Source organism: Monodelphis domestica, chromosome 4, assembly GCF_027887165.1.
Source record: "Monodelphis domestica isolate mMonDom1 chromosome 4, mMonDom1.pri, whole genome shotgun sequence".
NCBI lineage: Eukaryota > Metazoa > Chordata > Mammalia > Didelphimorphia > Didelphidae > Monodelphis > Monodelphis domestica.
This window is the reverse complement of record NC_077230.1, coordinates 175,282,241-175,300,168: the sequence shown is the minus strand read 5'-3', so window position 1 is coordinate 175,300,168 and position 17,928 is coordinate 175,282,241. Positions and strand designations below refer to the sequence as shown.

Here is a 17,928-nt window from a genome sequence, read left to right as displayed (position 1 = left end):
GAAATCAAAAGGAACTTTTTTTGAGGGAAAAAATGAAAATTTTTAGTTTGGATATGTCAAATTTTAAGTGTTTGCCAGGATATCCAGATTTTTTGCTGAGAAATCATAAGTAAATGAATAATTAATATAGTTGATAAAAATGTATAATCTTCAATAAAGGATATAAATATTACTATGCATTTGTTTAAGAGAATTCTGATTTTTATCGCCAAATGTATTTCAAACTTATTGCTATGTATTAAGAAATGTTTCTTCTGAGATAGTCACCAAATAATTCTGAAGATTTCCAGTGAATAGTCCTGAAAACTGAATTGAACTGGATTAGAAACATGTTACTAGAAGGAATCTTGGAGATCATGTAGTGCAACTTCTTTACTTTATAAATAAGGGAAAAGGTGTAGAGAAATGAAGTGACTTTCAAATAGTTTACATCATCATTAACCAGATTTCACACAAATAGGTTGCACATTTCATTTATGTTTGCCATGCTTCACTGAAGACTACTCTTCCTTGCAGAGAACAATTAACAAATACACTGAGGTCAGCACTTTTACTCAGTGACTTGGCTTTCAGTGAATGTCTATCTACCTCTCTGTTCCATGATAACTTTTAGAGGCATAGATTGAGTTTTGCCTAAATTCTGAACATTGTTAAAATTATTAAAGAATATTTTAGGTTATTTGTATTGAACTATAAATTTTCACTTATAGTTCAATGTGCCTTCCTAAAACAACATGGAAAATTATAAAAAGCTTCAAGCTATCACCTATTATTTGAGTTTTAATATCTTGCAGATGAAATTAAGCATATGAGTAGATGTCACACATATAATGTGTTGGCATTCTAGAGTTCACAGAATCACTAGTTAATTATGCCTTTTAATATCTATGTTAATAATTCTAATCATAAGCATGTTTGGAAGTATACTTGGAAGCTGTCTTTTTTAAGAGTTTGATTTATCCTTTCCTTATATACCTTCTAATTATGATTCTTTTGTCAAATGAAAGCTATTAGGAATTTACAGTGGATCATTTAGCATGTCTTACATATTTTATTTGCTTCTTTTTTGGTTGCATATAGAAACATTTTTTAAATACTTACCTTCCTTCTTGGAATCAATACTATGTATTGTTTCAAAGGCAGATGAGTGGTAAGGGCTAGGCAATGGGGGTCAATTGACTTGCCTAGGGTCACACAGCTAAGAAGTATCTGAAGCTAGATTTGAACCTAGGACCTCCCGCCTTTGGACCTGGCTCTCAATCCACTGAAATACCCAGTTGCCCCCTAGAAACAATTTTTGACAATTGTTATCTGACATTTTGTAGTTCTGTTCTCTCCCTTCCTCCCCTCCCCCTCCTCATGGTGTTTAATGGACTGATATAAGTTATACCAGTGTTGTCATGCAATATATATTTCTATATTCCTCATGTGAAAGAAGACACATATCACACCTATAATAAAAAACTCATGTTCTAATATTATAACAGCCAGGATTCAATTTAACATAACATAGCATATTTTATTTTTAAATTTATTTTTATTTTTCTAGTTACATTTAGAAACTATTTTTGACAATTTTTTCTGACATTTTAGAATTTGGATTCTCTATATTCGTAACCTCTCCTATCCTTTCCAAGGTGGTAAATTGTCTGATATAAGTTTTACCCATACTTCCAGGCCATGTATTTATTTCTATATTGCTCATCTAGTGGTGGAAGATATATATCATACAAACAATAAAAATATCGTGAAGAAAATGAAGTAGATGATGACATGCTTTGACCTGAATGCCTAGCATTTTCATCCTGAGTGACTTGTGGTTATATTGGAGACTTGCTTTGTTGATAATGGTTTAGTCCTTCATGGTTGATCACCATATAATATTTTTGTTATTGTTTACATTGTTACCCTGATTCTGCTCACTTCCTTTTGGATCAGTTCATATAAGTATTTCTAGGTTTTTCTGAACTTCATACTGTTCTTTATTTCTTATGCTATAATAGTATTCCATTACAATCATATACCACAACACGTTCATCAATTCCCCAAGTGATGAATAGCACCTCAGTTTCTAATTCTTTGCCAATACAAAAAGAGCTGCTAAAAATATTTTTGTAAAGGTAGATCCTTTCTTCTTACCTCTGATCACTTTGCGATACAGACCCACTACTGGTATTACTGGATCACAAAGTAAACATAGTTTTGGGGCTGTTTGAACTTGGTGCAATATTGCTCTCCAGAATGGTTGTATAAACTCACAGTTCCAACAGCAACATGTTAATGTCCAAATTTTGCCACATCCCCTTCAAAATGTATCATTTTCTTTTTTGGTCATGTTAGCCACTCTGATAGATGTGAGGTGGTATCTCAGTTGTTTTAATTTGCATCTCTCTAATCAGTAGTGATTTGAAGTACTTTTCATATGACTATAGATAGTTTTAATTTTTTCCTCTGAGAACAGCCTGTTCACCTTTGTCATTGTTTGATTATTTTTCAATTGGGAAACATTTTTAATTCTTATAAATTTGGCTCAATTCTCTATATGTTTGAGAAATGAGGCTTTGGCCAGAAAGAATTGCTATAATTTCCCCAAAATTTGTTGTTTCTCTTCTAATATTGGTCACATTTATTTTATTTGTACAAAATATTTTTAATTAATATAACCAATGTTATCTATTTCATTTTTCATAATGTTCTCTATGTCTTCCTTGGTCATAAATTCCTTATTTAAAAGTATGCCAAAAAGTTTCTCCTATTCTCCCAGTTTGTTTATGGTGTCACCCTTTTTTTCTGGATCAAGTATACACTTTGACTTTATCCTGATGTGTGTTATGAGATGTTGGTTTGTGTCTAGTCCCTGCCATGCTGCTTTCCAGTTTTCTCAGAAGTTTTTGTCAAGTCGTGAATTTTCCCCTCAAATAGTTGATTATTTGGGTTTAGTAAACGCTAAGTTGCTATGGACAATAATGGCTATGCGTTGATTACCTAATATATTTCAATGATACACAATGTACTTAGCCAGTACCAGATTATTTTTATGAGTACCACTTCATATTATAGTTTGAGGTCTGATACACCCAGACCGCCTTTCTTCATATTTTTTCCATTAATTCTCTTGATATTTTTGGCCTTTTGTTCTTCCAGATGGAATTTATCATCATTTTTTTCTAATTCTGTGGAATAATTTTGGGTAGTTTGATAGGTATGGAACTAAATAGGAAAATTGATTTAGGTAGTTTTGTCATTTTGGCTTGGCCAATCCTTGATCAATTACTATTTTTTCAATTATTTAGATCTCACTTTATTTCTGTGAAGAGTATTTTGTAATTGTGTTTATATAGTTAGCAGATTTGTTTTGTAAGGTATACCTCCAGATATTTTATATTACCAAGAGTAATTTTAAATTGATTCCGTAGGACTCTCCAGGTATATCATCATATTATCAGCAAAAGTGATGCCTTTGTTTCTTCATTGCTTCTTCTAATTCCTTCAATTTTGTTTTCTTCTCTTTTTGCTGTAGCTAGCATTTCTAGCACAATCTTAATTAATAGTGATGATAAAGGGAAGCTTTGCTTTAAACCTGATCTTATTGAGAAGAGTTTTATTTTATGCCCATTACAGATGATGCTTGATCATAGCATATTTTAAAGTTCAAAGCATTTTTAAAGTTTAAACATACAAGCAGAGCCTTCATAGCGTGAAGTTTGCGTAAGTGAAGCATTAAATTAAGTATGTTTAACATTCTTACCTCCAAACTGACTTAAGGTCCTAAAAAGTGAGAAATAATTAAAAAAAAAAATAAAGCACTCCATAGTGGCTGGAATCACTAGCTGGCTCCTATAAGGAAAAAACAAACAAACAAATATTTCTTTCCTATATTTCATCTTCAAACATTTCCTCCTTTTTGGTATGCACAAGTGAAGACAAAGTATTCTGTATCATCTCTCGAGGAGAACCATCAAAACCATTCACTTCAAACAATTTATGTTGTGCTTTCTTAGGAAAACTACTTGCATTTTTACTTGCTAAAAATAATTAAGACCTGAGTGTGGATATTCCACTCATGGCCCCTTACTAGGTGTAACTGAAACATGTCAGAATAAATGAGAAATCATTTTAACTTCTAGTGTGTCGTTTCATCATTGATGAGCAAATAACTTGTTAGTGTTGTGCTTCTTAGTAGGATCCATGGTCAGAGAGAGTGATTGGTTTGATTTCAGGCTCAAGGCAGAAGTGGAAATCCTTTCATCTGCTTTGAGCCACTAATCCATTGAACAAAATCAGTTAAGTTTCTTATGAGTAATAATCAATTTAATTAAAATACACAATGTTCTTTCCTCTTACATTAGGAACATTGGCTATAAAATTCATCAACCAATGTTTAAATTATGAAAGTATATTTCAATTTTTATCATAACCTATTAATTAATGGGGAAGAAGAAGACAACAAAGAAGAGAAAAACAGAAACAGAAAGGGAAAGATAAACACACACACACACACACACACACACACACACATATATGACAAAAAAAAGCTTAACAGAAAAAATGGTACCAAAAGAGAAATAGAGAAATAAAATAAACACTGATGTACCCACACAAGATCACAGGAATACTGAAAAAGAAACAAAGAGATATATAAGATGTTTCCCAGAATGTATTATTTTTACCAGCGTCAAAGAAGTCACTAAGAAATAACAGAATAAATGCTATCTTTATAAATGACATTTTGATATTCAAGTAGGAATACTAAAAATAAAAGTGATATTGAGTTAAACTATGAAATTAAAATGTTGTATCGATTTAAGTTGTTCCAACACACAAATTGGTATTAACAAATTTAATTCCTATTTTTATATCTTTTTCTTTGGTACTTAAATTTTTGTAGGATTTGAATTTCCTTTCTATACCTAAAAGAAATTTAACCATTTGACTAATTTGCATAAATATAATTTTATTTCTAGTGAAATTATTTCAGGAAACTTTTAAACTATCATAACTAAAAGATACTCACTTAAACACTTTAATTTTATTAAATAAAAGCTCTGAATTCCACAATATAGTCAATGTCCATGATTACTTTTGAAACTTTGTAAATGATAGATGCTTTATAGATGCAATATCTCTTGAGTTGAAAAGCTTTCAACTTCAAATTTGTTTATGAAAGTGAAGCATCATTTTCTTTTATTCTCTTGCTTTTGAATACTATTCAAATATTTGTTTCATTATGAATAATCAAATGCTTGCTATGGTTCACAGAGTAAGTGATATATTTTAAGTCTTTAATATGTAATATACAAATGTAGATTATATATCATAGGATTTAGAGCCCATTTTAAAGCTTAGCTACTCCAATATCCTGTTTTGTAGAGGAAAAAAATAAGGCCTCTTATAGACAATGACTTGCCCAAAACAGTAAGATGAAACTTGAAGGTTTAGCACTTTTTCATTTTTTATCAGTTATTACATAGTAGTTTATATCTTTCCTATGCAAACATGTAGGAGGTACTTAATGTTTGTTGTGTTGAAGATGCAATGTTTGGTTCAAATGAGAGCATCTCTTCTATGTCTACCTAGAATCAACCAAGATACAGAGGAAAATTCTAGCATCTTAATAAAACCTGAATTTCTTTTTTTTTAAACTACATTTTTAAAATGCACATATTATTTTCAACTAAAAATTTCCTTACTAATAGATTTTAAGTGATGTTTATTAACTTCGTTGTTTTAATTCGATTTGATACACTTCTTAGAATTTGCATAAGTTATAGTTGGGCCAGTCAAAATGAATTTGAGTTATGTTCAACTTACAATGTTACAATATATAACTTCTCTAAATTTTCTTAGAAAAGGTTAGACTCAGATATTTTAAACCATTAAGATCTGACTAGAATTACTCAAAATAAACACTTGCTATTTGGCATTCCAATGGATGGAAACAAGCAGTTTTCCAGTTTCTGCATGAAAATATTAACAGTTCTAAGGTCAGCTATTGCTTTACTCTGAAAATTTATTTTCCTTCTTTATGAAATTATAGAACATTTTTAAAAGGTCTATGAATTTGCAAGTTAGAGGACTTACATAAGAACAAATTCTTTTAAAACAAGATGAAAATTAGTCTGGTTGTTCAAAAAGTTATCTAAGCCTTCAAACTGATGTCCATCTCTCTTTATTGAAGAGAATTATATTAACTCTCCAATTTAATTTCATCAAATAAATATTAAGTACCTTCTCTATGACAGCCATTGTATTGTTCTATATCCAATAGCTTAGGGGGAAAGAAGAGTAAGACATTCCTTATACACATCTTTTAGGAGCAAAAATTATTTCTAAGACATGTTTATTTACATTTTCCTCAAAACCACAATTTTATCACATATTTTTCTCACTAGAAATTGCAAATATTCTAAATAGTGAATTTAAGTCCAAGGTCAGATTTAAGTGAAAGCTCGTCATACCAATAATTCAGCAAATTGGAAACCACTATATAACCCAATCCAGGTTTTTTTTTTAAAGAATATACATTTAAATTTCAATGAAATTTCAGGAAAGGTTTTAACTTTAGATGTATACGCATTCTGATTTTTTAATAGCCCTACCTAAATGATTCTCCTTATTTAGTCAAGGTCCATCTTTTCCCTTTATTCTCAAAGAAAATGTGACTACAAATTGGCAATGGAGAAAGTTTTCCTTGCTTTGGGCTTGTTTGTTGATGTACTGACATATATCAGGACTAAGGGGAACATTCCAAATGAGGCCTCAAATATAAAAATAAATTTATGATTATTAGAAAGGTTTCATTTTAGGATACTCTCAAAAACTAATTTTGAATTTAGGCTATAGGCTTGCAAGTGACCAAAATTATTTATTGGAATTACACTCAATCTAAGCCTTTATTGATAATAAGTGCATACTCATTTTTAAAAATTTACAGGTTTCTTACACCATAGCAGATTAGAATTAGAAAATTAGAAGAGGAACTAAAGGAGACAGATTAAAAATAAGAATAATAAATAACATTTATGTATTGCTTACTAGGTGCCAGGAATTGGCTAAAGCATGTTAGAGTTATTATTTAATTTGACTCTCACCAAAACCCTGGGAAATAGATGGCATTATTATCCCTATTTTACTGTTAAAGAAACCAAGGCAAAATGGGACAAGGTGACTTTTCTGGACTGCACAATTAATAAGTATCTGAGGGCAGTTTTGAAATCAGATCCCTCTACTTATTGGCTTTGCATTTTATCCATATTACCTCTTAATGCCTCTCTGATATCTCTGAACCTGATAATTATTAAGAAAACAAGACACTTCAAAAAGAAAGTTAAATTGTTTATTATAGTACATTATTAGATTGGGTTTGTATGATGATAATTGGTCATCAAGAAAAGATTAAATTGTATTTATCTACTGTTCTAAGAAGGCAATGAAATGCAAAATATTTTTGGAGAGATTTTTATCAATAATCTTTCAATATGCTTTGGAATTGAAAGGGATGAATTTCAGAAAAGGGAGAATTTAGGACCTACATTTGGAAAAGAGAGAAAAATAATGTTATATATCTTTTGAAACTTCAGCGTCAGTAAGATCAAATCACCTGGAACAATTTTTTAGTAACCAATATGACTGTTAGCACAATCAGGGAGGCATAGCTTTTGAACTATAGGAGGAAGAATGCAACACCCACTGCCAACAACCCAAAAAGGGTATAGATACTCTGATGTTGCCTTAAGGCAACATATAAAATCAGAGACACCCTGGCCCTCTGGGTTTGTGGCCTTACATTGATTGTTATGTGGTACTTGTAGAGCTGGAAGAGAAAGAAGAAAATCAGCTTTCCTTGTGGCAGAGCAATGAAGCTCAGGAATCTGGTTGCCTAAATTACTTTCTCTATATGTCTGCATAGAGTAAAATCAAAGAGCCAGTAGATGATGACTCTGGGTCACAAAATAGTGGTGGCTACATTCTTTCTTTTTTTAAAAAACCTTTACCTTCTTCTTAGAATGGATATTAAGTATTTGTTACAAGGCAGAAAAGAAGTAAGGATTAGGTAATTGAGGTTAAGCAACTTGCCCAGGGTCACATAGCTAGCAAGCATCTGAGGTCAAATTTGAACCCAGGTCCTCCTATCTCCAGACTGAATTCTCTATCCAGCCACTTAAATGCCCCAGTGGTTACATTCTTCGAAATGTTTTTATTAGCCCTTCCTTGTTCTTGAACTTTACAATGGCAGGGGTTTCAATGTCAGGTTCTGACAGTGACCTAGAAAGTGATGGATAAAATTTGTCAAACAATTTTCATTTCCTTCTATCATAGGAAGGATGAGTAGATTGGAGGAAGAACCAAATGGAATTTCTCAATGAGGGACCAAAATGTTTATATGATATTCTCCTCAACTAGGTAAGAAGGCCCTTAATTTTAATTCATTTCAATATTTATTGAACACCTGCTATATTATGTAAAACCAGCCATTTTACATATCCGATACTGAAGGGCATACATACAATGATGAACAACACAGTGCCTAAAGACAGGTTCAACTTTAAATTCAAGATTCAATATAGCTAAAATTGTGCATAGCACCCTACCATTTCAGGGAGCTATATATAAAGTTTAAATAAAATTTAGTTACTTCTCTCCCTTAGGAGGATCACAAAAAGTGAATCCAAATAATATAATACATAACATTATATAATAAATGTATTATAATTTCAAAGCAAAATTCTTTGTGAAGTCACCATAGCATTTGCCGATCCAATACATGATAATTATTATTGTCATAATAATTATTATTGTTATCATAGATTGCATTTCTATTTCACTAAGCTTAACAAATTGCTATAAAGATATTATCTCCTTTTCACAACCCTGAGAGGTAGATGCTATTTTTATCCTTGTCTTAAAGTTAAAGAAACGGAGGCAGATGAGGTTAAGTAATTTGCCCATAGTCACACAGTTCTTAACGTCAAATTTGAACTCTGATTTTACTTTCTCGAGAGCCATTACTCAATTCCATGGCATCCGGGTAAATGCCTGGAGAAGTGAAGCTACATAAGTCAATCATGTATTTTAAAACACTTTTGTCAGGTGATCTCATTGGTATATTCAGGATAATCGTGACTTTTGTCTCACTAAAAGGACTTCAAGGACTTCAAGGAACCTGGAAAAGAGTGAGGCTGACAATTTTGTGCCACTTTGCCTCACTTAAATCCAGTTTACTTCAAGTCAAAACCTTTCTTCATAATGTCCTCATTGAAAGAAAAGGACAAACAACAATATTCAGAGTAATCATATAGGTAATACTTTCGACAGGATTACTAATGTAGAAATGTAGAGAATTCCAAGAAGAGGAAATTCTCTTTGCTAACATATATTGGCATTTTTCTACAATTTATAGTCTTAGGGCATTTCCTGGGTCACTGAGAATTTAAGGAACTTACTCAGGATCATTTAACCAATGTGTCAGAGACCAGATTTCTGTCTTCATAGATTTAAGATCATCTACATATCTCACCACACTATCTCATGATGGTAGTGGAACATAGGAAAATACACACTTTTATGTGATTTGACTTAATCAACTAGTCATTAAAACAAAGAAACAAGAAAAAATGCTTTATATACAGACAAAACTGAGGGAGTAAAGTGATACTGTTTCTAAAAATTCTAGTATAGTACTTGAATGTCATTACTAGAAACATAACAGACAAGGGTCAAAAAGCAGTCCTTGGCATTCAGGGCATAAACTAATTAAATTACTATGTTCACTTCTGGTCTTTAGACTAGCAGAGTTTTGATGAATCTAGAGAGAATCAAACAAAAAGATCAATCAATAGTTTTGTGATGATGGTTCTTTTTGCTTGTTTTTGCTTTTAAATGATTTAGGATTGTTTGAAGAAGTACAATCTCAAGGGTGGCCTGATTTCAAGTATTCTAGTCAATCAATTAGTATTCATTAACCTGCTGCTATATTTCAAGTTCTGTGAATAGACTAGGTGGACATTCGGAGACAAAAAGGAAACAATCCCTACCCTCATGGAACATAACCAGATGATGAAAGTTTATATATGAGTGGCACTTGGAAAAATACCAAGCTATTCATTATCACCCACTTCCTGATGTTGCCAATGGGCAACATACAGGAGCTACTCAAGAATGTTTTGCTTATGAATTATCAGTCAGAAATATTCATGTGATAAAACATTCATTTATTGAAAATGAACTCATCCATTGTACTAGTAAGAGTAAAGAACAGTTGACTCAGAAGGTGATAGAAACTGTAAAGGGGGAGAGTGAAGAGGGAATAAGCATTTCTCTATGTGCTAGTAAGCACTTTACAAATACATTTTATTTGATCTTCACAACAACTCTACAAGACATTTACTGTTATTTTCCTGTTTAATAGATGAAGAACTCGAAGCAGATAGAGGTTAAATGGCTTCCCTATGGGTCACACTGCTAATAAGTTTCTGAAGTCAGATTTGAGCTCTTTTCTGCCTGACTCCAGACCCAATACCTGGCTGAAAAAGATGAAATTCATAATGCTGGAGATGTGAAACCTTATAATCCCTTTGTTGACAAATTGATTGGCCATTTCTTAATCATCATTAAGCTTTTGACATTGTTGATGAATTTCTCTTCCTAGATACTCTCTTCTCTCTATGTTTTCAGGATACCATTCCCTCCTGCTTCTCCTCCTACCTCTCTGCCCTCTTTTTCTATATACTTTGCTGGAACTTCATCTTGTTCACAACCTGGAATGATAGGGTTCCGCCATGAACTCTCTTCTTTCTCCTATACTGCTTCATTTGGTGATCTTTTTGGCCCCCATGGACATAATTACCATCTCTAAGATAATGATTCTTAAACCTAATTATCCTGCCCCAAACTCCCTGCTGACCTCCAATCTTGTTTCTCCAAATAAATGCTGTTCAGATATCTCAAACTGGATATGCAGTGGATATCTCAAACAACAACAACAACAACAACAACAACAACAACAACAACAACAATTCTTGCCTTCAGTCTTAGAATAATCCTGTGTATTAGTTCCAAAGTAGAAGAGAAGTAAGGGGTAAGATAATAGGGGTTAAGTGACTTGTGACTTACCCAGGGTCACATATCTTAAGGAGTGTTGTTGAAGCCAGAGTTGAAGCTAAGACCTATCATCTCTAGGTTTGGTTTTCTATTCATTGAGCCACCTAGCTGCCTCCATGATGTCTTAATCTAATTAGATCCAAAAGAAAACTTATTATCTTCCCTTCTAAACCCTTCCCACCTCCTACCTTCTTTATTACTCTACAGGACACCAATGTCCTCCAAATCCCATAGACTCAAAGTATTATTTGACTCCACTTTCTCTCCCCTCCAATATTCCATCTGTTGCCAAGGCTCACCAAATTCTCCTACAGAGCATCTGATAGATAAATAGATAGATAGATAGATAGATAGATAGATAGATAGATAGATAGATAGATTTGCATTCCTTTCTTCTCTGACACTATCACCACTCTAGTGTCAGCCCATATCACCTACTACTTGATCTATGGAAAGCCTATTGGTGAGTCATATGATTTTTATGACAAACCTGAAAGATAGATGTTATTACTATTCTCATTTTTACAGTTGAGGAAACTGAGGCAGACAGAGGTTAAGTAATAGGGCCACACAGATACTAAATGTTTGAGAATAGATTTTAACTCAGATCTTCCTGCTTTATCCCAGCTACCTGCTTCCAGGTGTTGGGAACCATATGCTCCAGGGCACAAAGGTAAGAGCATGGAATCTTTGTGAGTGAGAAGATTTATCCATGTAAAATGGAGAATTTGTTTTGGGAAGTACTGAATTAAAAATGGGTTGGATAAATAGGTTGGAGCTAGGTTACAAGGATAACAGAAGCCAGACTAACATGCAGTAAACAATAAGGTATTTTAGACAAGGGGTGACATTATGGAAGTGGAATTTAGGATAAATTAATGGCATTTTTGTGTTCAGGGAAGGCTTGAATTAGGGAGGCCAGTTGGGAGGCCATTTTAAAAATCAAAGTTTGGGGGTGCTGAGGACTGCAATTAGTGTAACAACAATGAAAGTACAGGATAAAGATAGGATAGATATTGTAAGGAGAGAACTGATTGTGTAGTTATCTTTTACATATTTAGAATTTTCTTTATTGATAAATATTCGCTATCTAGTAACATAAAACTCAGCTTTCATTATTTATTTCTTAACAGAAACAGACTCCCATTGTATGTGAGTAAAATGTTTCTAAGTTAGAATTGGAAAAACAGTTGAAGATATCATTTGTTCCAAGTGTTTAAGTCACACATTGCAACTATATCACATTCAGTTCAGTTTAAGAAGGTACTGGGTTGGATACAAGGGACACAAATATATAAAGGAAACATTTCCTGCCTTAAATCACATATTCTATTGGTAAGGGTGAGGTTGGACACAAATAATAAATAAAAAAGAAATACAAAATAATTTCAAAAGTGTAGAGTGCACTAAAAATTGAGGCTTCTTGTACAAGTTGGTATGAGAGCTATGCTTTGAAAGATGATAAAGATTCTAAGAGGTGAAGATGAGAATAGAATACAACTCTATACAAGGGCAGAGAAGAAGATATAATGTCATGTATAAGAAATGTATAGTAAGTCATATTGGCCTAAAATATTTGGGGCAAAAGGCAAGTAATTTAATCAATCAATCAATACATATTTATTAAGCACCTACTAAGCAGCTGGGAGGCATAGTGGAGAGATCCCAGGACCTGGAATCGGGATGATTCAACTTCCTGAGTTCAAATCTAGCCTCAGAAAATTATTAATTAATTTTGTGACCCTGAGTCACTTCACCCTGTTTACCTCATTTTCTTCATCTATGAAATGAGTTGGAGAAGGAAATGGCAAACCACTCCAAGTATCCTTGCCAAGAAAACCTCAAATAGGGCCATGAAGAGTCAGACACAACAAACAACTAAACAACAAACTGTTTCAAGTACTGTATTAAGTACTAGGGATTCATGAGGAGGCAAAAGACTGTCCCTGTCCTCAAGGAATTTGCAGTCTAATAGGAGAAATCAAAACAAATTCATATACATATACATATAGACATATGTATACACACACACACATACAAGACAAATAGGAGATAATTAACAGAGGGAAGGCATTAGATTTAAGAAAGTTGGGAAAGGCTTCCTGTTGAAGATGAGCTTTTACTTAGGGCTTACATGAAGCCAAGAGTGGGAAGAGAGAGTGTTCAAGCATTGGGGGACAGCCAGAGGAATTCCCAGAACCAAGAGATGGAATGTCTTGTTCAGGAAACAGCCAGCAGGCCAAGTGCTGATGGATCAAAGTGGGGGATTGGGTATAAGGAGACTGAAAAGGTAGGAGAGGGTTAGGTTATGAAGGACTTTGAATGCCAAACAGAGCACTTGCTTTGATCCTGGAGGTGTTAGGGAACCATGGGAGTTTATTAAGTAGAGGAGGGGGGCAATGTGACATGGTCCCTCTTGTGTTTTAGGAAAATTGCTTTGGTGGCTGAGTGGAAGATTGGAGTGTGAGAGAGATTTATGCAGGCAAACTCTCCAATAGGCTTTTTCCACAGGCTAGGTCTGAGGTGATAAAGGCCTGCCCTAGAATAGTGATAGTGTCAGAGAAGAAAGGAAGGCACATATAAGAGATGCTATGTAGAAGAAATTGGTGAGCCTTGTTGTTTTCAGTTGTTCCAGTCATCTCTGATTCTTTGTAACCCCATTTGGGGTTTTCTTGGAAAAGATACTGAAGTAGTTTTGCCATTTCCTTTTCCAGCTCATTTTATAGCTAAGGAACTAAAGGAAAAAGGGTTAAGTGAACCTAACATATCATAAGTGCTTAATAAATGCATTTCTTTTCTTCCTTACAATGAACCACTTTCTTCTTATTTCTCCTTAACAGCCAAAATCAAATCCCTACTATTCTGTGAAATTATCCCTAATTTCTCAAATAGAGCTCATTTTGGGAGGAGGGTTGTGAATGAAGCCATTTCTCCCACATAATTGAATTTTTTTAAAATCAGTGTAAACACTTGGTTTCTTGGATAACTGAAGCAAAGTAGATTCAGGAAAAATTGGTGTGTCTACATGCTACCCACCTGTATTTAGTTTGTACCCTAACAGATGTCCTAACAGTGTAGAAATGAAAATTTTCACCCTAAATAAATGATTGGCTAATTTATACACTAAATTACTGGCTACTCTACATACAGGGTATGCATGATCCATTATTTAAAAAAAAAAGCTGTCACACAAAAATAAATAAATACTAGAGCATTGTACCATAGAGGAAAAACCTCTATTTCTTGATTGGTAGCAGGTTTAAACATTTTAAACTTGATATTCCTAATCCTTGCGGTAGTCTATCTCAGTTATAGTGATTAGATGCTAAAATTGTTTGATAGATCTAATATTTTTCTGCCTATGCCACATTGAGATCAGTGCAAAACTTATGGTAAGTTCTCAATAAATGTTGATAGGTGATTGATTGGTGCTTAGAATTTTTATATATCCATATGCCAGTGATTATTATAAACATATGCAACTGGTAACCAATAGATTTACAGTGGCAGCATTATGGAAATGGGAATTGAGTTTAATGTGCCAATATATAGAGTTTGATTTCACAACTGGAGAAAGTGACACTAGTATTATTCGAATTGCAAAAAGATTAACATGATTGAGCTTGTACAAATTTTAAAACAACACCCATCAGGAATTATCAGCCTCCTAATACCCAGATAAAACCTGTAAATTTAACACTGATTTTTAACTTGTTCCATAAATCAAGTATTATTTTGTGCAGATTTTATTTTTCCCTGATGATTTTACAGCCAGTTTCTGCTTTCAAAATGAACCTTGTTTTCATCTCAAACCAAATGCTTGGTAAATTAATCAGAAATTCATTTAATATAGTCACTAACATGAATAATATCATTCCTTTGGTTGTTAGGTAATGGAAAATGATCAATACAACTATGTATGGTTTCTAAAATGGCTATCCTGTTTCCTGGAGTAAATACAGTTCTTTGTAACTAGTACTAAAAGGAATTGATATTAAATAGTAATGTAAATTTTGCAGAGGAAGGAAAATCTCCCACTTGGTCTCAGCAGAGAGAGAATACTGCTGCTTTGAAAAGAAATGATTTTAATTCCAGCTTCTCTACTGGATCTATTTGCTGCATTGGGTGCATTGCAGTAAAGCTGTACACAGTAGAAGTCGCCCATCAGTCACTTGGCAGTTTTGCAGTGCAATTTTGTATTCTTCCATGCTTATGATTGCTAATGAGGAAGAAAAATAAAAATGAGACAGATTAACTGTGCCCTTACTGTTATTAACATATTGAATATTACTCTGTTAAAAATTTGTACCTGAAATAGAATATAATACCTCCTTCAGGAAATAAATACTATTTTTAAATTTTGATGAATATTTCCCTATAAACAAAAGATCCCAAATTTATATCTGTAGCTTTATTGACATTTCAATATGTTTGTGTACTGATGTTTGAATGTAGGTATATCTTACCATCTGGAATTAAGTAGCAGTGATTATAGAAATCTAAAAACTAAAAGCAACCTCAGAGATCATCTAGTCTAGTTCATACCCAAATAAAAATCCATTGAGCAACAACGCTCAAAAGTGGTCATCCCTATTCTATATGAAGGCCTTCGATGAAGGAAAGGATCACTAGTTCTAGTTGTTAGGAAGTTCTTCCTTACATTGACTAAATCTGACTCTTTCCAGCTTCCACTTGTCATTGTTCCTAATTCTGTCCTCTGGGGTTGAGCTGAAGAAGTATTATTCTTCTACATGCAATCTTCCACATACTTGAAGAAGGCTATCATATACTCACTGTCTTTACTCTAAAAACACTCATTTCTTTCATGCAATCCTACTATGGCATAGATGCCAGTTATTTCTTAGTTGACCTATTATAGATATGTTCCCAATTGATTATATGGAATAACTAGGAGAAAACATGGTACTCCATATGTGACCTAAACAAATCAGAGGTTAGCCAGAAACATCGCTTCCCTATTTCTGAACACTTCGTGAAACCTAGAATATCATTAGCTTTTTTTTATTGTCATGGCACTTGATTAACATTCATTTAGGTCTAACCCTTTTCCAAATGAAATTTTGCCTAGTCATGCCTTCCTGTCAAATATTTGTGAAACTGAATTTTTGAACTCTAGCATACAATTTTACATCTATCTAAGTTAAATTTTCTCTTGCTTGACTCAACACATTATTCTAGCAATTGTCATTTTTCTAGATTCAGACTCTACTTCCCTGTAAATAAGCTTTCCTTCCATGTTTCATGATTTCTGCCTATGGCAGCCTCAGATTGAGGTCCTCAGAGAATTAATTAGCTCATTATCTTCTTAGGGCTATAGGGGTGACCCTTACGGATTGTAACTTCTGTCACTTTAACTCCTGAACTCTCCCTTTGATAAGCTTCCCATTTTCTATCACAGTTCAACTCCATTAGAATTTAAGATGCTTGGGGGAATGGATCCAAAATTAAAATAAAATTGTAATGAGTAACACTTGTAGATAACACATGTGGTAAAAGGGGATCTTCCAAGTCTTGCTTGGCCCAGGAAAGGATCTGCCTCCCTTCATAAAATGCTTATGAAATTCTAGTGTAGCTCTTTTCTGGACTTCAACTATCAATGCCTTTCTTCAGTCCATAGTCAGTACTCTTTATTCGAAGGAGTAATGATCCCTGAAGCTGTTGTTGTCCTCTGGTGAGTCTTTATCTTTTTTGTAGATACTTCCTCTAGAGTTAGCTATACTTCTCCAGCAACTACTACCATCTGTTCTAGTCACTGGTAGAGAAATATTTTCATTTGTGTCCATAGTGTTTCCTCTGCTATAAACCACAGTCATTGGTGACCACTTGCTTCCAACTCTGGAACAATTCAGTTTGTTGTCAAGAACTCTTGCTGGATTTCTTGAACTTTCACCAGGTGGCCGAAGCACTTTCATCTTGAAATACTCATTCACCTAAGATCAGGAAATAATAAACTTACAAGAAACAGTAACAACATGTGCTCATAGGAACAGTGTGGTCATATGGAGAATGTGGTCAGCTACCCTTTCCCCATTCAATAAATTAAAATAATCCTCTTTACTCTAAGACACCAAAGGAGGAGAAAGGATGAAAAAAGTAGTTCACTACTTATGTATGCATACTTAGTTCCAACCCAACACCTCATACCTTAGCAGGCCTTCCTGAAGTTCAACTAATAAGAATACTTTTTGTCTTTACAAAATATCAGCCACTCAGTCACCAAAGTCTGGACATGGACTTCCACAGTTGTACACGTTAAACTGGAAACAGGTAGATAATATCTGTGCATACGCAGCATGGAGCAGAAATCAGAACATGCTCCTTCTGTTTCATGGAAATTTGAAATATATATCTTCTATGCTTTCAGCCAAGTTATTTGGTAAAAACATTAAGTAGCTCAGATGTAACATAGATCTCTTATGTGGAAGTGTGTGTGAGAAAGAAACAGATAGACATGGGCAGAGACAGAGAGTGAAAAGAGGCAATAAATGCTACTGGAGTGAAGAAAAAGAAGAGAGCTTTATCATTCTAGATGAGGATATAGAAAACTTCACTGAGTGGGTGATGCTTGATCTTGACTTTAAAGATTCTTTTTAGAAAAAGCTTTAAATTACAGTTTCCCACTTTTCTAGTCTATGTTCAAAGCCAGAAATGGAACTCATCTCAGAAAAGAGCATTTCTCCATGTCTCTTGACTCTAAAAAGATTTAGGTAGAGATGTCATCACTATCTTAGAACCTATATGCCCTTGGACTAAGTCCCTCCTGGTCCTCAATTTCTTCACCTGGAAAACAGAGATTGAACTAGATAG

At 33.6% G+C, this 17,928-nt stretch overlaps 1 protein-coding gene across 44 annotated transcripts in view; it reads left to right on the top strand.

Moving 5' to 3' along the window:
* The window catches only part of LOC100016606 (sodium channel protein type 1 subunit alpha), a 248,514-nt gene that overhangs the window by 59,072 nt on the left and 171,514 nt on the right, over positions 1-17,928 (top strand). For 22 of the 44 annotated variants that reach the window (XM_056797248.1, XM_056797253.1, XM_056797262.1 and 19 more), the window contains one exon: positions 8,320-8,403. The exons of the other annotated variants lie outside the window; for them this stretch is intronic. The gene's annotated coding sequence lies outside the window, so the exon portion shown is untranslated. The remainder of the gene's footprint in view (positions 1-8,319; positions 8,404-17,928) is intronic. 44 annotated transcript variants of the gene reach the window in all.